At 39.7% G+C, this 18,915-nt stretch overlaps 1 protein-coding gene across 1 annotated transcript in view; it reads right to left on the bottom strand.

Annotated features, from left to right (window-relative positions):
• The window catches only part of LOC146695354 (C-terminal-binding protein 2-like), an 89,762-nt gene extending 78,695 nt beyond the window's left edge, over window positions 1-11,067 (bottom strand). Inside the window, exon 1 of the mRNA XM_085477447.1 lies at window positions 10,683-11,067. The gene's annotated coding sequence lies outside the window, so the exon portion shown is untranslated. The remainder of the gene's footprint in view (window positions 1-10,682) is intronic.
• Window positions 11,068-18,915: the final 7,848 nt, after the last annotated feature.

Below are 18,915 nucleotides of genomic sequence, written 5' to 3' on the forward strand. Positions count from 1 at the left end.
CAGATAAATATTACAGTGAAAGTGTAAAATTAGAACAACCATCAATTTGTGGATTTAAATCAAGAAAATAGTTCAAGTCACTAGGGCTGTGCAACTGAGCCTTTAATCACTTAAACACCCTGTCTAAGGAGCTTGCCATCTAGTTACCTAGCTTTCCAAATCAAAACCCTTTGTTCCTTCTTAAATGACTCATAACTGAAATTATATAACAGTGCAAACAAAATGCCAAGGATGAGTAGATAGACCCTAGAAAAAAGAATTTTTTTCTCAGTGTCACATTTTACCTCACTAATGTTGCAAAGCACATTAGTCTAAAAACCCTCCAGAGATAACGACAAGTTAGCCATACTCCCTAAAAATAGTGTCTTGGAGGCTGTGCTAAGAAGGTTGGATCATCTGTGATGGTTCAAAAAGGTAGGTAGTAAACTGCTGTTGTTCACAGTCCTTCACATGATCACTGAAAAAAAACAGAACTATTACTTCAGATTCCATTGCAATTTACAGGTAATGAGTATATTATATGCTTATAGGCATATTACCAAAACCATATGCTGGAAATAAAGATGTCTATATTTTTCAGGTCAGTGCAGACATGGCTTAAACCTAGTGTATCATATATAATACATGAGTTTTTGAATTTTCTGGCAATTGTTTCATGGTTTGTGGGTAAAACATAAAGTAACAATAATGACAGGAATAAATATATATATATATATATATATATATATATATATATATATATATATATATATATATATATATATATATATATATACACACACACATCTATAATTTTTAATATTTTTTTTTTTTATTTTGGAGAAAAATGTGGGAAAACTGCCTCAGATTCAACTTCATCTTTTACTGTTTCATGTTGACACAATGCAAAACCTAAAGGGCAGAAAGAACAACTAGATAAAACACTTCAGAAGCCGATGAATCTCCAGTGAGATTCCTGGCACTTCTGGCTGGCTACTGCAAAGAAAACAAGGAGCCGATGCCTCGCAACAGTGCTACCCAACCAGAACCCCAAGGGCCCTTTCTTAAGGACTAAGAGCCTTACTCTGCCACACAGCATCAGTAAGCTTGTAAAATAAGCTGTTACACTTTATATGCATCATAACCATTGCAATAATACATAGCAGATGCCTGATTTTCACAAACAGATTTCCCTAAGGGTTTTTTTTCCTGGGTATAAGCCTGTTCTTTGTCTTTAGATAATGTCCACACTTCCATAAAGACAGAATGGAATCTTTTATTAGAAAAAAACCCCACATTCAGTTAATAAAATAAGCTGTCACACCTTCTACTGCTATTAGAAGTAACACTCAAAAAGTGTGCATGCACGCTGAAAGTATACGTACTGCACTACTCCAGATTAAAATATCCTATTAGCACGCACATTTGCAGAGCCATTAGCATTTAAACATGCAGGCGCTGCGCTCCTTTCAAAATGCCATTTTTACTCTGCTGCGAGGAGAGTTCTCCAGTTGTCATAAACAACTTTCTTTTTTTCTTTTTTTTATTCAAGGACCTTTTCAAATGTCAGGGCCAATCAAACACAACACGACAGGTCTCCGGGTGGAAAAAAAAATACAGCTCAGAGGGCAGAGAAGAAAGCGGACTTATCATGCATATTCATGTCGTAGGAAGGTTCAATGACTGCTGTCTCTGAGAATTGTGAGCAGTGGCAAAAAAGGTTTGTCTGTTAAGAGACAGCTGAAAAAAGTAAGCTTTTAACTCTTTCCACCCCTTCGACCACCAAGTCCAAATGTCAGTGTCAAAGAGCCACAATGGCCAAAGCATTGTGTGCCCCCATGAGTGACTTTCAAAACCCAAACTCCATCTTTTTTTTGTCCCTTTTCTCCTCGTCAGCAAATTTGGACAGAAAAGTTTTCTCTGTGAAGTAGTGCTCAGCAGAATGGCAAACAAACAGAGCCATCTCTCCACTGGCCAGGGCCCACTTCAGCACTTTAGACATCTCTTTCAGTTTACAGCTTGCCTAAATCAGCAGGATGGATCCTCCTGACACAAGTCTATGTCAGCTGCACTGGAATAGGGTCTCTGCAGAGACACAATGGAGCTTGCTTCCTCCCCCCTACTCCTCTTTATGCCACCTCCCTCAAGAGACAGGAGAGAGCGATTAAGAAGGAACGGGGAAGAAAAAAAAAGCGAAGAATTTAAATACAGTACATGTGCCTGCACTTTCAGCCTGTGTGTATATGTGTGTAATCTGCAGGAAACTTCACCAGCTAGGAGTGCGAGAGCTGAACGCCCCACTGGTATTCTCCTCTCTATCTGTTCCTGTCTTTCTCTCTCCTTCACTTCCTGCCTCTCTTCATTAGTCTCTGTCTATTCTCTTTGGCTCCAGCGAAGCACAGTCATCCAGGAGGACATTATTAGCTGTCAGCATTAACAACCAGCGTAGCCACTGCAGAAGCAGAGTCAGTTTCTTAAAAAATGCTCGCAGAAAGCTTCTTCTCTGCCCCAGTGAGCAGAGCAGGCAGTCAGGACAGCCTGCTGTGTGCAGATGGTGCTTTGTGTTTGCTAGTTCCTGCAAAAGTGACACGCAGACACCAATCGCAAAAACGCACAGCGACTTGCACACCTAGCTGGAACCTGGTACTACTATTCATTCCTAATCCTCTGTGGTTTGCATGAAAGTTAATGGCAGGTGTTTAAAGCTCCGGCTATGCCAAGTGAGGGAGGGGAGGTAAATGGGAGAAGATCAACTCTTTTTTTTTTTCTCCGCTGGCACACACACACACACTTTTCCATGTTGAAAAGGTGTATTACAGTCCTGTTAGATCTCCAAAGTATGACCCTTCATCCATTGTTATCCTTCCCCTCCTCATCCTGTCTTACTCTGGCATAATGTCCATGAATGCAGTTGAGAGTAATTAGGACTTCTATGGAGGAAAATAGACAGTCATTAAGAAGGAACAGTGAATCCACAGTGTGATAGTTCGTGCCAGGTGGGAGGCTATTACACAGCCAAGCAAGAGTTAGCAAACTCCCTCAATCATAAATATAAGGAAGAGCAAACATCCACCACTGCTCTTCCACTGCTGCCAAGAGCTTTCCTACAATCATATAATGAGTTAATAATTTAGAGAAATGCTCATCTCTTTCCTCATCACATATTGTGCCACATTCACTATAATATAGGCTTCAGTCACCCCCCTTGAAAAATCTAGAGTGTGCTTATTAAAAGGCTCGAATGATGTTACAGACTCCTAGGCACACATGTTTAATGGAGCCCTAATCAACATGGTGCAGTGGTCAGGCTTTTTCCTTTTTCTTAATATATTATTCTGCACAGGGCAAAACTCATTCAAATTCTAAAACAAATATCCAGACTTTTTCTTTAATCAATCAGACATAGATGCAGAGCATGTACTGCACACTCTTCATTATGGAGAGTGCAGTGTACCTCACTTAAAAAGAAACACAACACTGCTCGAAACGCCTTATATTATTTAATGTTGAATGGGAAATACAACAACCAGATCTGTTGGGGGTTTTTTTCTTTTATTGGGGGAATACAGAGTTCACCGTACACTGTCTTCCTACAAATGCCTGTCTTTCTCCTGTTTTCCTCCACTGCTCTCCAAGTTTTTTCTGTGTCTATCAATCAGCTTTACATTCCCCTCATCTGCCATCTTTTTCTCTTTTCTTCACCTCTGTCTTTTTCTAGAAATGCGAAAAAGCCACATATACTACAGAAAAGACGAAACATAACCCAGTATTCTGTTTTGTAATGTCAGGATTTAAAAAATTAAGGAATTTAGACATATGAGATAGAAACAGCGGCTCTTATTCATTATTTAGAGCCCTGTACTTCATTAGAAAAATGTAAAGGAAGTGATGTTACATCAAAATTAACACAGAGAGCTTTTTTGCTTTTTTTTAGCAATAATTTAAATTTAAGTCGTCCCAGACTTTAAGTTGTCTCTGCATGATTGTCATCCTCTAAGTCTCCGTCATTGTTCTACTCTGTCACAACTTCAAACTTTATAGTAAGTTTAGATTCGATGGCGATCAGTGAGAGCACACTGAGGCGCTGTTGAGTCTTTTACGTTTAGTTACAGCCAAATTCAAAAACATATGAAGGGCTACAAACACGTATGGGAAAAGCTGTTTTGAGATGTTTTAGAGATGTATCCTGTTCATTCTGTACAAAGCATCAGAATTGGGTCATTTCCTTTGCAAAGTTATGATCTAAATCAGACCGGTATAAGCACACGGTGCATCAGCTAGTTTATGAGCATGAATATTCACATCCTCAGCTTCCATGTGCAGTAGAATCCCAAATTTTCACTAATGCTGCCAATCTGTGGTATAAACAGGCACCTCACTTGTCAATATTGAGGTTAAATGTTTCTACCGCCTAAAGATCCATGCCTTTCAGTGTTACTTGTGCTCGGTAGATTCATCTGCAAACACTTTAGGCTTCTTGGTGTGCTGCAGTTCACCTTTATATGACTGGCACACAATGGGAACACTCACTGCATATCTTGTGATCAAGCTGATCTATAAGTGAATTATCCCATGTTCACAAAGAGACGAAAAGCAGTGAGTGGATCCATGTCGGCCTTTTGTCACTTTGAATATGCTTAAAACACGGTCCCAAAACTGCGCCGTGAATTTTAAGACAGCACAGCTTGGGAAAACAGTTCTGCTGCCTCTTGGCATGCATTGCATTTTCCATCCATATCAGAGGATATGTCATTAGGAACATCCATTATTGCACATAATTTCCACAAAGTGCTTTAGATGCATCTGCATGGAAACTACAGCGTGTGAATATAATGTCCACTTTAATGTTGTTAAAAAAAAATCATTTTTAAAATCTAAAAGTACAAAACACATAAAAACTGCAAAGGTCAAAGAAACTTTCTGCATCTTAGCTGCGTCCTTATATACTGTTGACATCCACCAAATTCAGAGATTAAGCTGCACATCGATTAAGGGATTTTTTTTTAAGTGAGACTGCAGCCCATTATACTGGCCCGTCATATTACTTACATATCATATGCCTGGCTTCGACAGTTTTTAGGATCTATGTTTAAACTGCCAAGCATGGCCAGTACGACCTCAGGCAGGCTTTCCCGAGTGACTCCGAATTGGTACAAAGCCAACAAATCTTTCAACTATTTTTCCCCTCCCCACGAATCCAAAATTAATGTAAGCTAGCAAGTATGTGAGAGATCAGAAGTAGAGTCTGAACTGAACTGAAAAATTGCCTGCTGTATTTCTGTGACTATATATGCTTTTTTCTTTTCACCCATTTGCTGAATCAATCCCTCACATACAGTGGATGAAAGATAAGATGTGCTGCCTCTGCCCTTTTTGTCCAAACTTGTTAATATGCTTAGTAAGAAAAGAGTCAAACTTTAAATTGATTTCAGTTAGTTGGAGATCTAAGTGATCAGTCTGGTTTCACCTTAAGTGCTTTGAGGTTACTGTTGTTGTGCTTTGGCACTATTAAAATAAAACCAAACTTGATTAAATTGAATTGAACTTAAAAACATGTCAGTAACTTCATGCTTCAGTGCCACTCTCCACTACTGCATCTCTCCCTCAAGCTTCTGAACTAGCTTGGTGTTCACCTTCCCGGTTCCAGCGGCTAAAGAGCACAAATCAAAGTTAACATGCAAGTGCAATGATCAGATCATTTTTTCACAAACACAAAAACCACTAACAAAGTGTCTTTTTCCCCATTGACGGAGAATATATAATCTTATATAATCTTCTTACACTTTTTCACCATTTAGAAGATGACATGTCAGAAGGTTGTTAGTGAGAGAGCATAATTAACCTCCTAAGCAACAATCACGATGAAAGGCAGTAGGCCCTCAACTGATAAGGAAATTGCGAGCTTGGTTTAAGAGGGAAAACTAATCTGTGAAAGGGGGATTGGCATGGAAAGATTGTATTTTATGAGTAATATTCTGTGTAGGAAAATACAAACATGCTCTTGACTGGTTTCAAAAATAAATAAAAAATTTTTTAAAAACTTACTTTTGGACCCCCAAATGGTCCAAGCCCCTAAACACATACCCAGTTTGCCTCATGGATGATGCAGCTCAGCTTTTTATAGTTAATAGATAAAAAAGCTTTTGACTTTCAGGGCAGTATGAGCATTTACATCATAAGCAGGAAAGTTAATTTCTGTACATACACCATGCATTCATATTCAGAACGCAAACATTTGAGAATCGAATCCATTTCATTCCAGTAGGTATAGGCTCTTCAGTGTTTGGAGGGTATGTTAACAAACAATCTACTAAAACACATGCAGAGTGTGAATCGTGAAATATGCATGCTTCAATAATTGTTTACTGCATGTCATATCTCTATTGTAATATTAAAAATATGTTATGAAATATTGCAGAGTTAAACTCCACCACCAAAGACTCTTTGTAGTCTTTGTGTTTCCATTTGAAAATCTACATAGTAGTCATGCAATCACTAGAATAGCATCCAAATATCAAAAACAGCCGCTATTGACCCTGTTAAGTACTGTAAATGGTAAATGGCCTGTATTTATATAGCGCTTTACTAGTCCCTAAGGACCCCAAAGCGCTTTACATATCCAGTCATCCACCCATTCACACACACATTCACACACTGGTGATGGCAAGCTACATTGTAGCCACAGCCACCCTGGGGCGCACTGACAGAGGCGAGGCTGCCGGACACCGGCGCCACCGGGCCCTCTGACCACCACCAGTAGGCAACGGGTGAAGTGTCTTGCCCAAGGACACAACGACCGAGACTGTCCAAGCCGGGGCTCGAACCGGCAACCTTCCGATTACAAGGTGAACTCCTAACTCTTGAGCCACGATCGCCCCCATGTAGTCTTTCTTTACATGCGAAGAAGCAGAATAAGGTCATCTACAAAAACAGGAAAAACTACAAATGGCACAACAAAATCTAGATTTTCTAGTGGAGCTGCTACGGTAGCTCCAGCTTAGTATGGAAGTACTCTGTGTTTGGGATGGACGATCAAGGGGCAATAATTAATTCAAAAAAGGCAAAATGCAATATGCTTTCAGTCCAAGGGAGGAAACAGATCCAATTTAGGAAAGCACTTAAAATAATGACATTTGGATCTTTTTATAGAATTCAAGCTGAGTAAGTTTCAGTCCATATTAACAACATCCAAAGTATTATTTACCATTTTGTTTGAGGCCACTGACACTGCTATTGTGAAATTCAAAATGTTCCATAGGCTTATAGTAACATTAGTAGGCTACTCAGCAACTATCTTAACACTTCAGTCTGTTTCCTATCACTTTACCATATATGCTGAAATGTTCGTGTTTAAGTAGCTACTTTTTTTTTTATGTAGTAGCAAATTGGGTATCCAGAATTGTATTAATCCTTTTTTTTACCAATATTAGTCCTGTTGGTAGCGATTATTACATTTATGGCATCGTGACATTCCTAATATGATCCCAGACATCCAGAAATTACGCAGCATCTCTCAAAAACAGTACAAGCAACAATGCACCTCAGTGATGGCATCACTTTGGATTTAATGTGTAGCTTTTGGCAACACTATGATTCTGCAGTTTTGCGTTTGATTGTCTCAATTAAAAATCTTAATGCTTTCAAATACAGCAGTGGGCTAGAACTTGCTTATTTCCTGGCTGCTGCATTAGCTAAACTGCAATTCAAATACATTATGTGGAATTGGCTAAGCTTTCAAAGAGGCTTGTAAGACGCCAGTGTTGCAGGACCAAAGTAAAAATAAATAAATAAAGAATACACCCATGAGAGTATGGGGAGGGGGGAAAGGGTTTGGCTGTACATAAGAGCAACCACTGAGGATGTTTTCCTTTCTCCATACTGTGTATATCCTATCAGTGGTGGCAGACAAGAGTGCATGGCACCCACATGTACAAACAGCGAGTCAGAGAGCGCAGCGACTTTTAAGCACACTGAGCAAACAGGTCTTATCAGCGAGGAGAATCAGACACCTGCTGCTGTCTGCTGCAGTCCACATCCACTCTCCCAAAACTATCCTTGACAAGCAGAAGGAAAAAAACGACACACTCAGAGACACAGCACAACAGCACAGGGAGAAAGCAGGTGCAGAAGATTTGCAAAATGCACCAATTAAACTAAACACAGCAGATTTTTAAATGTGTGTTCTTTGAGAAAAAACTATTACCAGGCAGCAGCAGTTGTTAACATAGCACAACAGTTGCTCAAAGAATAATTAAAGTACAACTGTTCCCTCATCATTGTAATGCCTCTCAAGTGCTCAGCCCTCGGTTTGCAAAGTGCACTACATCACAGCGCAATCTTTGTTTTCAGCATCAAAGCCTTAACGCAATCTGAGGATTGAGTTGTAAGATGTCTAAAGATCTGTGTCACATGCGCTGAGGTGCAAAAAAACTTTTGTTGTTGTTGTGTATTGTGTTGGGGGGGTTTTTTGTTTGTTTTTTTAACATGCAAATTTCAACTTCAAACTGTGACGAAATAAACTGAACTGGATAATTAGCTGTAGTTGATTTTTTTTTTTTTCAAACAAAACTCGCATAAAGAAAATCAAAACCTAGACTTATCCGATAAAAGATTAATTGCAGTCATGCTCAAAGAGACCTGTGGTATAGTTGGTACATTTTCAGCCTCTTGCAACTGGCACAGTGCAATTTCACACCCGTTACCCCCTCTCCACAATGCACAGCAAAAAAATCACATGACAGTACAATCCTCTCAAACCAACCTACGGGAAGTTTTAGGGAGCCGTTAGTACTCTGGCCATTATGGGAATTGTCAGAAGAGCTCACAAGAGCTATTCCAGCAGCATCTAAATTACTGTGTTAAATGGAGAATTAGGCTCTGAGAATATGATTAACCAATTGTAATTGCTTTGCTTCTGTGACTTCAAAACAGGCAGTCGATGCATGATTATGATTTTCCTTTTGCTGTTGTTGTGCTTCTAGCTGTTCCTCTTTACAGAGTAATCATATCAACAACGGGACATGGATATAGTTCAAGTAAGTGCTCGCTTTCTTAATAAACAAAACATGCGACCTCTGTCCAAAGAAAAGCAAATGCCAAATAAGCGGGCACATGCCAGTAAGAGCAGCTGTGCTTTCAAAGACTATCATCTTTTCCTGCTCTGGTGCACTTGCTCCCCAGTTTGCATCTCAACTCTCCAGCATGGTATAACACAGCGGAGACACACAAATAAGTCCCTACACAAGCATGTTGCACAGCAAATCAGCCATATACAACGGTGCTCAGTACAAGCACAAATCATGTTCCTAATCACAGTACAGTGACTCCAGCAGTCACCAGGGAATATCTGTTGAGGCAAATGAGACTCCTGTTTTCCAGTACAAACACAGGCGCACAGGCACATCAACACCGAGCGCTACCATGAAGCACAAGCTGTGTCTGTGTGTGTATGTATGTATATATCATAAATATTAAAACGGTGATTTTGCATTTTCTTGGCATTTTCCCCTTCAGCGATGAATCAAAAGGCCTGATAGGAGCTGCCATGTACACTCTGATGCTGCCTGTGATGCATTTGCCTTGAGAGGCCAGCTTTCATATCTCAACACACACAGTCCACAAAGACAACAGGAAAGTAAGTTCAACCACCACCACAACTCCCCCATCAGAGCTGAAGGTTGGCAGATGAGGGGAGAGATAGGGAAAGGCAAACGGGGAGGGTGGTGCTGCAGGTGGGACTGAAGGAGCTGGGAAAAACAAAATCAGAATATCTGAAACTCCACATTATCTGATTCAAAGCAAGCCGAATTAAATGTTCGGCTAAATGTAGCGTTTAAAATGCAAACCCTGGGATCTGGAAGGGTGCAGGTCATGGCCTGCACATCATTAACAAAGGTCTTTTCTCCGCAGGAAGGCTCCACACTAAGTTTCCTTGCCTGTTGTGACAATGCCCAAGGGGGTAGAGCAGATGTCCGTTGCCAGCAGCACATCTGCATACAGCCTCTTATCCCCACCCCTTCACTGGCCAGACAATGGAGCCGCCCTCCTCGTCCTCCTCCTCCACTTGAAGCTTTCTTTCACTAGAGCCTCCAAATGCAGTTTAAAAAAAGAAAAGAAAAGAAAAGGGAGTGAGAGTTATGAGAATCAGTGCCTACTCTGTGCTTCTCAAAATTAAAAAATAGAAGGACCATCCTCTGTGTGAAAATGTGCAGATGCTCATATAGATATCTGATTGAGTGATTAACTTATTTGGCACTCACTAATTAGTATGCTACAGCTGATTAGAGATGTCCAAACTGATGCCAGGAAGAACTGCAAAATAGGCCTGCACCAGTACTAAACTTTTAATCAAACTCCTTCCGTGCATGTTCTTCCTGGTTTCGGATGAAAAATGAAAAAAAAAAATCTATCAATGCATTTTTTTAAATTTTATAGCACTCATAGCTGATCTTGATTGGACGTTTAATGAATGTTCACCGTTACCTTTTAATTGCCCAGCCTCATTAGGAACTTAATAAAGCCAATTTCCACATCACTATGAAGTGGAGTATCGGCTAATGTCTACTCCCACCCTCCCTTGTCTCTCCTTGCTGATGGCGCAGGGACACATGGACAGCGATGCGAGTATAGCTTTCAAAACTATACCCCGGTGGAGCACACACCGACATATTTTACACCACCTTTGCAATAATCTTGAATCCTACCTCGACTGGATGTTTACTGAGAGTTCAAACGTCGGCTTTGGGGGCTCCAGAAATAGCATCGCAGGCTACGCATTTCAAATTCGCTTGTTATCTCGGATTTAGATAATGATCCACCTTTAGATGACATAAAAACTTAATCCTGAACGCAACGGGACAATCTCCGGCGCAGGGAAACGGTGCCTGGTGTCGGTTTTTACGGGGGGAAGTAGCCTCGGCTCTCGGTGTGCCTGGTTATCCTGCTGTTTACTTATACGGTTCATAAACACTCCTATTCTTTTCCTCCTGCCAGAATTGAGAGGTGTGTATCAGTTTGCTTTTCCTTTTTTCCCCCTCTCGCTTTTTGAGTGAGGCGGAGCCTTTGCCCACTTCTCCCTCACACACACACACACACACACACACTCAACACTCTACACGCGGGCCCGCGCGCGCACAGCACAGATGAGAGGCTCTCCTTCCAGTTGATATAGATGGGACAGTAGGAATTTTCGAGAAAGGCGATTCAGACTCGACTATTATTCAGTACATTTTCATTCGTAATGTTAAGCCTCGGTTACTACAGTTAAATATGTTTTGGGGGGGGGGGGGGGGGGGGTTGTATTCATTGTCTTTTTCTTTGTTGTTTGTATGGTTTGTCTGAAAACTCTTGTCTTCTTACCACCAGCTCCTTTCAAACTTATTTATTGAACGTCTGAATTGAGATGCAGCAATGATTCCTTGTAATATCTTCTCCGACCAGTACAGAGACAATATATACAAATCTATACAGTGTCTCTAATACTAATTTAAGTACAGCTTATTAGTGTGCACAGGGTTTTAGTCTGAGCAGATAGACAAGATAAGCAAGTGTTATGTTCAACTCACATTGCTATTTTGTTACCCTAAAAATAAATAAATAAAATGAACAGACATTAATGCCTCACCTTTACAGCCTACACAAACAAAATGAAGCATAAGCAATCTATCATGACCTGATATATATATATATATATATATATATATATATATATATATATATATATATATATATATATATATAATGCTCAAAATAACATAATACAACATGCCTGGATAATGCTAACAGTGTTAGTCACATAACAACTAACTGACAAGACTAACAGCCTGTTAGTATATATAATTTTTAAAGTAATAGTATATACTATTAGTATATTCTAAGATGGTCACACACTGCACAGATATTTAATCAAAAACAGAATTATATTCTACAAAAAATATATATAATATGGCCCAAATTTCTAAATTGTTATGCTAGTAATTTGCCAAAATTCAACTAGCAGACCTAACATTAGCTTACCCAGATGGTGCTTTTATATGGTGTAATGTAAAATGTGCTTCATGGCTAGCACTTGAGTACTGCTTAACTGGGGGGTTTTAACTAAGTAAAAAAAGAAAATAATAACATACATATACCATTATTAGCCAAATACCACCAATTAAAGTAATACATGGAATTTTAACTCAGATGCTTATGTGCAGGTTTAAACTGTCACCTGTGTTATACTGCATAAGCCCATGCACTCTAAAATCAGTGTCCTCAGTCATGGTGGTGCAGATACTTTAAGCTACTATTAACTAAATAATTAAAGCACCTTGAGGCGACTTTTGTTGTGATTTGGCGCTATATAAATAAAATTGAATTGAATTGAATTATTGTTGCTGAAACAACTGATTGGTTATATTTTACTTATAGTTGTAAAAGTATGTCAGTAGGATTCAGCTGAGGAAGCACAGTGACCTTTTTGGATGGTTCTGGAACCCCAGGGCATGTCCATAACCCTAATGCTGAGTGTACTTCAATTATGCTAATCATGCTAGCCAAGCTTTCTAATAATAACAGCCTACTTGAATTTAAAAGTATTCTCATATAAAAACAAATTTTAAAAAAGTTAGCAAACCCGAGCTAACACTTGTCAAAATACTATCTGATGCCTAAATTCTAAAACTAACATAATACAACATGTTATGTTATGTCAGTAGTTTGCCAGATAATGTTAACTCCCATAACTAGCATTAGCCATAACCTATGGTGCTTTTCCATGTTATATAAAATATGGCTGACAGCTAAGACTTTGAATTTAATTAATTAATTTGAATTAAATAAAAAGAATATATAAATTAGACCTATTAACATACAATAAGATTAGCCAAATGCCCAAATACCATCCATGAAATTGATAAATGTATTCTAGCTCAACTGCTTAATGCGCAGGTCAGAAGTATCACCCGTATTATATTACATAACCCCTTTTACACTATTTAAACACATTTAGCTGTAGGCATTAGCATAATACTGATTGATCACTTGAGATAAGCTTCACCATTCTCTTTGTTCGTGAAGTGCAGTTTAAAACCAATCTTATTTAAACAACATTTTGATTAACTGTCAGGTTAACCACATTTCATATTAAGCTGCCTCCTTTTGTTTTTATCTGAAATCCATAAACATATTAGCTTACACATAGTTGATATCAGCTCTGGGCCAACAATTAAGTAAAGAAACTTGTAATTTAGTGTTATATGATGTGATAGATAGATGAAATGCAAAGATTTTTGTTCTTCGTGCCACAGGTGCAGATAGCAGCAACTGCAGCTGTTCTTTCATGTCAAAACATGCAGCGTATATTCCTTTTTAGTTCCAGTCCCTGCAGTACAATTATTTTAGACCCTCGATTCACTCACACATTAGTGCCAGCCATATAACACGGCACAGATGGCGGAGAGCATGGTTGGATTTCCCAGTCACTTCAGTCTCTGCATAGTTTTCCAGCACGTCCAGTAGAGCTTTCCACAAAGACAAAGAAAACCACCTCAAGCAGCAGACGAATCATTTCCATACTTTCTGTTTGTATCTGCTGTACCATGTATCCTGCATGTGTGGTCCCAGGCCTGGGGGGTTTTGGCCCTGTCCTGAGACCATCCTTCCCTGTGGTCATCTTGTCTCCGGCACAATGTAACTACTGGGCAGAAACCCAAACACTCCAAAGACCATCACTAGCCAACAAGGGACACCAATAGAAGCATATGTTCACAGCGCAAAAAGAGGGGAAGGGAGGATAAAGAAACAGAGAGTATTTGTTAGCCACAAATATATTTAGAAGCTAATGACATATTACATCATTTAATGATATCAAATGACATGCGTAATGAAGTATGTAAGACCCATACATTAATGTGCTTTTATTAGACATATGTGGCAGCACCATCTGTTATCTCTGTGTCATTTTGAAGGCAAAGGGTGATTAAAATCAGCTTTTTTGTGACAAATTAAATCCTGCAAAATGCAATGTTTGCTAATCATGAGCTGATCCTCTTTTGTGTTTACTGCAGTTTACATAGTTAAAGCCCTTGCTGTAAAAACAAATATGCAAAGGCTTTATTTGCCAAAGCACATCTGAAAGTAAAAACAACCATTAGGAACTGTGCAACTGTGTGGTTCGATCCACGGCTCCTCCAGTCTGCATATCAAAGTGTCCTTGGGCAACATACTGAAGCCTCTGATGCATTTGTCTGTATGTGAATGCATTATAGGTAAAAAAGTGTGTAAAGGATATATAAAATGCGTTGTGAATGAGTGGATGCGGCTCATAGAGTACAAATGCACTATTTATATATTGATAATAATTGAATATGTCTAATTGTAGAAAAATTGATCAGTGCTATCTTCCACATTATTGAAATATTCACCACATTTGGTTTGATACAATATTATGATTTGCCTTTGTTTATACAGTAGTTGTTAGAGGATGTCAGTCAACACACACACACACACACACACACACACACACACACACACACACACACAGAGTTATAATCTATTCACTGTACAGTGGGTATTGGAGAGGATCAGTGGTGTGCGACTGCATATTTCTGCAGAGAGACATTATTTCTTCCCTCAGTTCCTCCTGGCAGAGATCTGAGTGTTTGACCTTTTTAAAATGCAAAGCGATTCTTCTACTCCAGAGAGTGAACGGGAGGCTCATGATTGTGCTACTAAATTTGAGGGACTTAATGCAGTAACTCAAAGAGAGGGAGAGCTGTTCTGCACCTGCTGAATTCTGACTTGGTTATGGGGATACAATAACACCTCCAAGGGTTATGTTAATCTTTAAAGGCGGGTTATTCTTATGCTGCTTCACTCTTTACCTCATTTGAATGAATATTTCACTGCAACCTTGACTCAGTCTCTCATGCTTAAATCACCTTATTGCATAGCATTTCCTTTTACTGGCTCTTGATGCTGTGTGCGTACTATAATACTTGGCTCTTTTGATTCATATGTCTTCTAACATCAACATAAACTGTGAAGATCTTTATTCATTCAGTCCATGCATCCAATATGTTGCTATTCAAAAATAACCTTGTATAAATCAGTGTGCATAACTCCGCTACTTTTACACTGGCTACATCATTTACATCTTTCGTCCTTCCCGAGGAGGAGAAGTGCATTTAATTTAAGTTCAACTTCACCACTAGAAGACTTTATCCACAGCTAAAATGTGGAGATCATGTTAAATTGAGATTTTAACAACTTGTGACACATTCCACACATTGTAATGAGCGGCTCATGGCAGTGTAATTTACATTTGATAATAATGTCAGATTCATGGGAATATGCCATTGTACACTTAGTAGACACACAGTGAAGCAGTTTGTGCTTTTTAGATGGCACAAAATCTCATGATAATAACAATGGCCACACTCACATCTAATTATATTTCTCTGCATTAAGGCTTCTGTCATATCCGTTAAAGGACATAAGAATGCCTTCATTGCCTCATATTTATGCCTTCAATAGAATGCAAATGAGGCAGATTTACCCGTTTGACTGGAAAATAAGTGTGAAAACGGTTAATTAGACTTGTTGTGAGGTCTGCAGCAGGAAATAGAATGCTGTGATTATGAGATGTTGAAGCAGTTTTCAGGGCTGACTATATAAACAGTTACATACAGTATGCGGCGGGGCTGAAAGCAGGAAGTTACACAGGCTCTCTGTCGGAGCAGAAAATAGAATCTCCGTATTTTAGCTGTGTCACTTTGCTCTTCCTATGAGAAGACTGAGGCAGCCTTCACTTGTTGACATATTTTTGATCAGCTTCCTGTATGAATGACCCCCTTTTGTTCAAGTATGAAACACTGCATAAGCACTCTTGGATGTGTGTGTGTGGCCTATCTCTGGTTCTGTACATTGCATTATGCCTTTTACTAATGAGATTAAAATGTGGTTATGAAGGAGCAGTGTGGTGGAACTAAGAGGTGGAGCTTCTTAAGCAGTGATGAAACACTTGGTAACATTGTGCACATGCAGCAATCGAGTCAAAGCTTTTGGGGCTATAAAAGTGTGTTTCTGAAGAAAACTATCCTCTGTGGTTTGTGCATTGTTTCCCCTTATTTTAAATATATAACAAAAGACAAAAAATCAAGAATGCATAAGGCTTATTTTGCTTGAAAAACAGCTCATTTTTCTTCATGTTGCTATTTAATTACAGATACAACAGCTATGAATGCCTTCATGTAAAGCATGCATTATAAATTCATCCATCCTTGTATAAACTACTTGCTTGTTCTTTCTCTGGTGGGATACTTGAACAGACTGCTGCTTGTAGGTCTTTGTTTACAACCAGGCTAATGTAATTATTCTCACCACCTACGCACAAATTAACATGCAAGCCTTGTCGGAGGTTTGAAAAATGCATGGGGGAATGTGATTTAATGCAAGGATAGGCCTGATCTTTTGAGGCAGCGTCTCGATCGGAGCCTGGCGGACCTCACAGCTGCAGCACAGAAAAGAGCTGCAGCTAACATGCTCCAAAGTACTCTGTTAAGGCACACATGCACAGTGCAAAGACACACACACTCAGGCAAACACAGAGCTTCCCAGCTGGGTTTTAGCAGGGGAACTCTTATCTCAACTGAACAAACTCTTCAAGTGATGGGAATGTTCTCAGGATGTTATCTAGTCCTCTGTGGAAATGAGATAGCCAGCCACCTTTATCACCACCCTCAGACTCAGGAGGGCCCCTGACCGTTACTGCAACAAGGACCACTAAGGCTGCCAGGGGACACCAACCAACTGGCTGCTGAAAAAATAACACTGCCAGGGAATTGGAAGCACTGCAAGAGAAATGACTGACAGGAGATTGGAAGGAGTCTTAAAGTTTGGGTGTAGTTTAACCCAGCCAATTCGAAAGACTTTTGGACTCTATAGTTGCTGTTTAGACTATGTGCTGAGTGTTTGAACAAGATTAAGTGTTAGGCATAAGGAAAAGCCCTACTGTGAGCCTTGACATCGTATCAAAAAAGATATTGAAAGTGGGGTGAAAAATTGAAAGAAGTCAAGATAGCTAGACGTAGTTATAATTGGCAAAAGAATAAACAGAAATAAAAAATCTTTGAGATATGCGATTTAACCGCAGCATCTCCATAGCAACTCTCTTTCAAGTTACATCTTTAATGAATAGGTAATGCACAAAATGAAAAATGCACAACTTCATAATGTCAGAACGGATGCCAAAACTGATGTGGGATTTACAAAGGAAGGTAGATCTTGTTTGACAAAAACCAATTTTGCTGCACACAACAGAATGTGTCAAAACAGCGCAGCAGCCTTTTTTTTGAAAAGAAAACACACAAGCACACACGCATACACGCACACAATGTACCATGGCAACACAAATCTTCCTTCTGTTGCTGTTATTTTGACTGTCTGGCAAATCCACCTCTTGTTTTCAAAGCATTTTTTTCTCTAACAGGTGCAAAACCTCTCAACTCAACACATCAAAGAGACACATGCACCTGTGAATAAATCACAGCAAATGGTAAGAATCCAGACTAGGGCCTCCACCAACACCAAAGAGGTAGGATTCAAAGTGACTGATTTAATATTCATGAAGTGCAAGGCTTTGGTGGTTGAATGCTTGTTTACTGAGATGTGCCTTTTGTCCTTGGGAGAAGGATTGATTTTCTACCATGCAACTGTATTTACATATACTTGCCGGCTACGTGATGTAACAGGCATGCAGTAACACACTAAACATGGCACATACAGTACGCACAGCCTGACACGACTAATGATTGGCATGTTATTTCAGCGTTCTCACTCTTCTGTCGAGTATTAAAAGCCTTACTGCTCTTCTGACAGAGCTAATGAGACTTTATGATTTTGAAGTGTTGGTGGCTTCTGTGCGGAGGAGTTGTTCAAGTTGTGGCAAGTCCAAAGAAAAGTGCAGTCTGCGAAATGCACCCACAGGGACAGAGGTGCCAGACAACCAGTCGAGACCAGGAACAACCAACCATCAAACCAGAGCACAGGTGTTTTTCCTTAATAAGCGCTTCTTTCGCTCTCATCAGCAACACTGCTGGCCTTCACAAAATATTTGACAATAGTTTAGGCAAAATAGCAAAATGCTCCAGGCTGTTGTCTCAGTGACATGGCAGAAATAGGGTTAAAACAGACCTGGAAACCATCAAAAGTAATCTCCTCATCAGACATCCCCCTCCTAATTGTGCACCTGCATCAGGGGATCGTTTTTTCTGACGGCGATGTGTCAGATAATCTCAAAGTGAAATCGCAAAAGGCCCACAGATTCACACAAACATCTCTCAGCCATCTTGTCTGAGAAAAGACTGAGGTCTGCTTCACCTTTTAAAAGTGAAACAAACGCCTACAAGGTCAGCGTGGTATGTGGATCAGCTAATTACAACAGCTGAAAGAAAGCTTGTGAGAAAAATCCATCTCCCCGGTGAGTATTTAAAGAAAGAAAGCAGCTGGTCAGAGCATGCTCTGGAGAAAACATCAGCTATTGGAGAGAGTGGTCGGGGACACTCTTCACTTAAGTGCTTTTCTCTGAGCAGTGCTCGCTGTCATTGGCTCCCACGCTTCCTCCTCTCTCTTTATGGGCTGCACACACACATATCCATCCTTTTCATCCCCTGGGGTGAAACAAGCCCATGCATTATGACTCAAATCAAACTTAATTTATTTCGCATGCTCTAATTGAATATCTCCATGTTGATATGTATTGAATAAAAATAGCAGGATCATTTTTCTAATTATTCCTCCCCCCCCTCCCACATTTTCTCTCATGCATATTACACAGGGGTTTTGTGGCTATTACATTTTTCATACAACTTGGCCCTTGAACAATGAACAACTCACTGGCTAGGCAGGCCAAATGGCTCATGTAACCCTGCTGCCCTCTGCTGGCAAAACTGTGAA

The sequence above is a fragment of the Copadichromis virginalis genome, linkage group LG13 (assembly GCF_057382275.1).
Source record: "Copadichromis virginalis isolate Kocher_CV1m ecotype Utaka linkage group LG13, C_Virginalis_male_GT1.1, whole genome shotgun sequence".
NCBI classification, from domain to species: domain Eukaryota; kingdom Metazoa; phylum Chordata; class Actinopteri; order Cichliformes; family Cichlidae; genus Copadichromis; species Copadichromis virginalis.